This window comes from Neomonachus schauinslandi, chromosome 8 (genome assembly GCF_002201575.2).
Source record: "Neomonachus schauinslandi chromosome 8, ASM220157v2, whole genome shotgun sequence".
Lineage (NCBI taxonomy): Eukaryota > Metazoa > Chordata > Mammalia > Carnivora > Phocidae > Neomonachus > Neomonachus schauinslandi.
The window spans coordinates 88504316-88511964 of NC_058410.1; the positions used below are offsets into that span (position 1 = coordinate 88504316).

The window sequence follows — 7649 nt, forward strand, 5'->3', positions numbered from 1 at the left end:
TTCCTGGGAAGCTAAGATACTTTTTAAATGTCATAAGGAAACATTCAACCCCAAACATCAACATCAACAGCATATACAAAATATGAGAAAAGCAGTTCCCTATGACATGGGAAAAGTGCCATTAAAATGACAAAGTAAAGAGAGAAGGATACAGTGGTTTTTCAAACAGAAGTTTTAGCAATATAGAGGCAAAGCAATGTCAAAAACAATTCTGCATGCGGAATACTACAAGCAGTTTGGAAAAGAGCATTGTGAAATTAAATCTGGAAAGGTAGACAGATATTCTTGTGAATTCTGGCAAAAAAAATCTATAGCCTTTAAAAAATTAGTAATAGCATTCTCAGATTAACATCATGGAATGTCAAGGCCATTTAGTACTTGCAATTTTTCTACACTAGCAATTTTAGTAGGAATTCCAGAGTAATAAAATAGAAGGTAACTTTTTGAATGGAGAGACCACTGCAATAATCTAGAGGAAGAATGATAGGGATTAAATTTAAGGGAGGAGCCATGGAAATGGGGAGGATGGGCTAGGAAGGAAAAATGTTAATGAAGTGAAATAAAAATGCTTTGTGTGTCATTAAAGGGTGTGAGATTACTCTGTTGTTTCTGATTTGCACGTTGAAGGAAAAGTGTGTCATTGACTAAGATTGGAGATGCCGAAGATGGAGCAAGATTGAAAGTAGGAAGAAGGATAATGAAGTGAGTAGGTGAGATCAGAACTCTTTGAAGAGAGAGCTCAGTGGAAATGTAGTTTGGAAATTACATGGTAGCTACAGGAGTGATAATACCCTGGAAGGAGAAAACAAGAGAGTTAGTAAAGGATAAAAATTACCAACATTAAGGAAGAGGAGCAAAAACACATGATGGAGCAGGAATGATCTTGGAGGTGAGAAAACAAACATTTGGTGCTGAGAAACCAAGGAAACTCAGGAGCTGAGGGGGGTCCACAGAGTGAATGGAGCCAATAGTCACTGCAGTTAGCTTTATCCTCAGTGTTGCCATTGAAAGATTTTTTTACATCTTTCTAATATATTTTAGTGGAATATAGAACTGAAAACCAGATTGCAGTGGGTGGAAAGAGCAAAGATGATGTGAGGAACATAAGACAGGAAATATGCTCTCATATTTAAAAAATCACACACATACACCATAAAACTTGTTCTCTGGAAAGGAAAACTAGGGTGACATAGGGAGGGAGAGTTAGGTTGGAGATTGTATCTTTTTATTGTTGCAGGACAATAAAGTGTTGTTGTTTTATTCATCAATAAGGTAAATATTATTGAATACCTAATATGTACCAAGTACTATATAAAATTGGTGTTGTGCTATACATGATGTTGTTATATGACATTTTTCCCTTAAAATTCAGGACTATTATCCCATGAGATTTAATAAAATTTGGAGATATGTAGACGATATAAATAATAGATATAGAATTGTTTTATATTAGTGTTTTATAATACAATTATATAGATATTTATATACTTAGGATGTTTCAAATGTGAAGATCATTAATAAAATTTAATTAGTATCTTTGCATATGTACTTGGGTAGACAACTAAAAATAGTTACTTGTTAAAGGGTGCATGGGTTTTTTTCTTCAAAAAATTCTAGGGAGCCATTTTATATTGACTCATCCCACAGCACCTATAAGGCATACCAATCTGCTTTGGGATTTCTGGGTCTCAGTACCAAGTTGCCAAGCAGAATTCCTTGCCTTGCAGCCTAGGGAAGTTTTCATAACTTTAAATCCTTATCAAAACAGCAGCATATCAAGACACCAACTGAGCAGGTTATAACAATTCACATATAAAATGAGATTATGTAAAGTGTAGTATTTTTTCCCTTATATTGTACAAGAGATATCTCAACAAACCACTAGGCCCACAGAAATTTCATTGAGGAAATAAGCCTTTGTATTTTTGTGGGGTTTCTGTCCCACACTTTGCCACACATGTGTCTTAGACGTCTAGGTTGTCTATTATCTCTGCATTTTGGGACATGTCAGCATAAGGTCATCATTCCAAAAGGCCCGCAACGTGTATGTTGCAGGGTCAGATGGAAGAATTCTGAAGCCTAAATCACAGCAGAGAGGGAGAGGTGATATAAATAAATCTGAGGCAAGAGCATCCATGTCCCCAAGTGCGCTGGGATCTCACTCTACAAATTTGGGAAAATGAGATCAGTCATGGGTGAGGCCTGAGTTGAATTGGCTTCACCTCTCTGGCTAACTTCCTCAGGTGAGATGTTCAGGAAGAGCATTAACACGCTCAATGTAAAAGTGGGGAGCAACTGGTCCAGCTATCAGGTCCCCCTTGTTCATCTCATATATTTCCATTTCATATACCATGACCCTTGCTATCAGAGACCCAGTGTTTTCTGTTCAGCACCCTCAGATTTCGCATAACTGTCCCGACGATGCCATGAATTCTACTTATACAATGCATTGTGAACAAACATTCATTTGATTCAGTTATCTTAGCTCTGCTGCTGCCTGGTATGGATACTTTTTAGCACTGAACTAGAGGGTTCCTAAGTCTCCTTCTGCGTTTAAAACAGAGTTCAGGTAGGCGAGCAAGTCACGCTCTTTTAACTCCACCGCACTCTGGAGAATCTGCCTGAACTGCTCAGCATTTGAAACCATCGTGTCCTCATAGAGCATCCATCAATAAAACAGAGATTTTCTCAAACCATCCAGGCTTATTTTAAATAGGAACTTTTGATAATTATTCATCAAATCTTGTTTAAATAGTGCAAATACTAAACCAGATAGAATGTCAGATAAATAGGCATAAAACAGGATTTCCCCAGGCAAACTAGACATACGGGTTCCCTATCAAGTTGATCCAGAAATGCTAATGCCTCCAAGCACCTGGGTATGAGCAAATGAAAAGCATCTGTGAAATAAGATAAAATGCTGAGGTTCAACTTTTTCTATACATAATTTTTCAAATACCTGAAGAGATAAGACAAATGGAGGAGAAACTAGCAGAAAAAGAAAAAAAAAAACAACAGAAAAAGATCCATAGGCACCTCGGATAATGGAATTAAGAAACACAGATTATAAAATAAACTAAGTCAAGTCTGAAAATTTTCCCCAGGAAAGTGAAAACTATAAAAATTGACCAAGCTGATTAAAAAGCAAACACTTTTATAAATCTGAAAAAAATAGACAAAATTTATAACAAAATGGATAAATTTAGTATAATTTAATTCAGTTTTCTTTCAACAATTAAAATATCCCACCCACCATCTTTTGGCATTTAAAAAGCTGATGTAAACTCTAATTGTAATTTCCTTGTATTTAGCATCTCCGTATCTTATAGCATCTCTTGTCACTTTATTTTTGATATTCTGCGGTAACACAACAATTTGTCTAATTTAGTGCTTCTTCAACTTTAGGATTGTATCATCCATTCTGAAAAATTACCAGCTATATCACTTCTAATATCATCTTATCTTCATTTTTTTTCTATTGTGTCCTAATAGAACTCCTTACAGATTGATACAGGATCTTATTCTATCCCCTGTTAACATCCTTCTGTCTTTTGCAACAAATTTTGATAAAAACAATACATAACAATACCAGCTATCATTACTGTACATTAAAAGCGTACCAAGAACTGTGCAAGCATCTTACATTTAACTCTTAAGAATCATAATGGAATCTAAAAAACAGACTAAGTCATTTGCCGATTGCCACCTTCGGGTGGTTTCTGTTTTTCAGTTTTGTGTGCAATTTGCCCAATCAAAGTTTAATATTTATTTCAATTGTTGGAATTTTTTATGACTTTTTGTTTTGTTCCTTGTCAAATTCATGTGCTTTTCAAAATGTACTATTAGTGCTTTATCAGTTCTATAGCTTACCTTGTTGAACACATTAATACACATATTTTAAAGTATCTCTCATGTTATTATCTTTCCTGTTTCTTGGGTGTCAGATCTCATATTTGTTTTATCTACGTATTCTTTCTCATTGAGTTTGTTTCTTTTTTGCTTTGTAACTTAGATTGTGAAGTGATCTTCAGCTGGTTTTCTTATCCATGAGATTCTTTTTGTCCTCTGAGTTACCTACTATGTAGTGTATAAATGAGGGAAGTTTTGAGGGTTTTTTGTGTGAAATACCACTCTATTGTGATATTGTATACTGAACTAATTATGGACACCATATCAGTATCTCAAGTTACCTGAATAACACAGTTAATGTACATATGTATCCATACCAGCACATGGCATAGCTTGAGTTTCTCATTACTTGCCAAATTTTACCACACATATAACCTAGCCCAGAGTTGCTCACTTCCTTGATAGATCACTAGGCCAAGGGCTGCAATTACTACTTTTTGTTTGTTTGTTTGTTTTTATTTTATTATGTTATGTTAATCACCATACATTACATCATTAGTTTTTGATGTAGTGTTCCATTGTTTGCGTATAACACCCAGTGCTCCATTCAATACGTGCCCTCTTTAATACCCATCACCAGGCTAACCCATCCCTCCACTCCCCTCCCCTCTAGAACCCTCAGTTTGTTTCTCAGAGTCCATAGTCTCTCATGGTGGGCTGAAATTATTTTGAACTGTCTTATGGGAAATGATCTGCCCTTCCTTTGAGTTTCAGCTCCAAAGTAGAGAGGAGACTTGGGGCTCAGCATCCTAACTTATTTATTAGCGAAAGCCCTGCCCAAAGGAAGTAGCTCCCCAAAGCTTTGTGGCCCCACTTTCTGTTCTATAATGACACTCTTTCCTTCTTCATTTCCAATATGCGAGAATTCCCTTTTTGCTATAAAACTGAAGAATGCATTTAAAATATTCGATTGTATTTCATGCTGATTTCAATGTGTTTGGAGGGATGATGACAGATGTCTTCAGTCCTCTGTCCCAGAAGATGAACCTCTTGAAATGGGATGCTAGAAAGTTCAATACTGTGTCTTTTTGATTCATGGCTCAGGAAAATTTACCTATATATGCAGACCTACACTGTAGAAATAAAATAGGGCTCACTAGCAAGCCCTCTCACTGAAAAATTCTACAATTTCTTCCTTGCCTTTCACTCTACACTTTTGGCTTTATAGATTGGAAGAACATTTCAATCAACCACATTTTGGATACCCCTGGTGTGTGTGTGGGGAGGTCAGTAAAGGGGATGAATAGCTCCACTTCAGGAATGACCAGCTCACGTAAAGAAACTATTGCCTTGACTACCATGCTCTTCCTTCCATTCCTTCTCTAAACTGGGGGGAGTGATCTTGTTTAGTGATCTGACCGTAAAGAAATAATAAAATAAAATAAAATAAAATAAAATAAAATAAAATAATAAAATAAAATAAAATAATAAAATAAAATAAAATAAGATAAAATAAAATATAAAATAAAATAAAATGTTTTATTTGAAAGTCTGAATTTGGTAAAATAAATTCCACTAGACCTGTTTCAAAGTTTTCTATGAATGCCTAAGATAATTCAGGGTGTTTACCTTAAGACACATTTGCCTATCACTCCAGGTATTACCATATTATCATTTATTATTATTAAAATAATTACACATCTCAGATTATTCCCCAATAGATTATAACTTCTGGAATTATGTTGGCTGGCACAAAGTAGTTCCATAATAAATAATATTTAGTAATAATTAAAATAATAATAACTCATGTGAAAAATAGTAACATTGTGCAATAGATAATATTTAAGATCATAAATTAATCTTCAAAAACACTGCTAGCAATTTAGAAATGACATATAAAATCAGTATAACTTAAGGGTAATTATAAATCTTGGAGTAATTCATTTGATTATGTTTTTGGGATGCAACATTTTTGCTTCTAGAATTCCTCGGTGACTACTCCAACTCTTTAGCTTATATAAGAAATTGACAGCTCATTAACAGCTCATTAGGAATGCCGTTAACTGTGAAAAAGAAAGATATTCTGCATAGTAGATTCTTACTTGTGAAATGTGTTGAAGTTTAAGTCAGATTCAGCATTTCAGGGAGAATAAACATCTCTGCCTCGCAATAATGAAAAAGCACACACATGCAGGGTTAAAATGAGGAAAAGAATGCCACAAGTTTCAATATATTTCGGAATATATTCCAATGCGACACACTTCTTTCTGCTACTTTTTCTCTGACTGCCAATTTGTAGAAGTTGCCTGTCAATCTCCATTTCCCTTCAAAACACATTCAGTTATCATTCATTCCAATGTTCTAATTTTAAAATGATTTGGAGATTTGGAAGTATTTGTCAATGGACAAAGCCAAGTCACATTTTATGAATAAACACATAAAAAGAAGATTATTAAAATATTTTTTAAAAATAAAGAAAAAAATGATCCCAAAGTTTTGTTTTCAAAAAATAAAAACTTAAGTATAAGAAAACAAAACCTAGGAGAGGAAATCACTAAAGACAGAAACAAAACCAAAGAAAGAAAAAAATGAGCAAAACCATTCCACTGTTGGCTTATACCTGTATTCATGTTTGTAGTATGTAAGACCATAGTGCGTGTATAAATATATATTCCACACACTCCTGCATTGTCGTCTCGACTGTCTTTTACTGATTCTAGTTGCACTTGAATAGCAAAGGCACACAGCAGGTAGATGGTCTAAGGGCCGCCAGGTGGAGGCTCAGGAATCACCATATTGGGTCAACACATGGGAGCTGCCTGGCTATTCCCCTGAGGAGGTGCACTGCTCCTGGTACTGTAACACCATACATGGAGTGGACAGAGCAAGATCCTATTCCATCTCCCTTCTCCTAAAATCCATTCGATGTACTGTCCTCAGATAGAGGACGTATCAGATATTAAACTGATAAGAACAGATACTACCCTTGATATTAGCCAAAAGGCTGAGAAGTGATGATCCCAAAGTTGTAAAAAATACCCACATCTATCACCCAGCAACCCTCAGTTTGTTTCCTGAGATTAAGAATTCCTCATATCAGTGAGATCATATGATACATGTCTTTCTCTGATTGACTTATTTCGCTCAGCATAATACCCTGCAGTTCCATCCACGTCGTTGCAAATGGCAAGAGTTCATTCCTTTTGATGGCTGCATAATATTCCATTGTATATATATACCACATCTTCTTTATCCATTCATCTGTCGATGGACATCTTGGCTCTTTCCATAGTTTGGCTATTGTGGACATGGCTGCTATAAACATCGGGGTGCATGTACCCTTTCGGATCCCTACATTTATATCTTTGGGGTAAATACTCAGTAGTGCAATTGCTGGGTCATTTGGTAGCTCTATTTTCAACTTTTTGAGGAACCTCCATACTGTTTTCCAGAGTGGCTGCACCAGCTTGTGAATTCTTTTTTATTTTATTTTATTTTATTATGTTATGTCAATCACCATATATTACATCATTAGTTTTTGATGTAGTGTTCCATGATTCATTGTTTGCATATAATACTCAGTGCTCCATTCAGTATGTGCTCTCTGTAATACCCATCACCCGGATATCCCTTCCCCCCACCCCCCTCCCCTCTAGAACTCTCAGTTTGTTTCTCAGAGTCCATAGTCTCTCATAGTTCATCTCCCTGTCCGAATTCCCCCCTTCATTTTTCCCTTCCCGCTTTCTTCTTCTCCTTCTTCTTCTTCTTCTTCTTCTTCTTCTTCTTCTTCTTCTTCTTCT

General features: G+C 35.5%; 1 non-coding gene across 1 annotated transcript; it reads right to left on the bottom strand.

Annotated features, from left to right (window-relative positions):
• Positions 1 to 6683: 6683 nt before the first annotated feature.
• Positions 6684 to 6865, bottom strand: LOC123325651. The gene has a single exon (XR_006540580.1). It is a non-coding gene; the product is annotated as a U2 spliceosomal RNA (small nuclear RNA).
• Between the last annotated feature and the right edge of the window lie 784 nt (positions 6866 to 7649).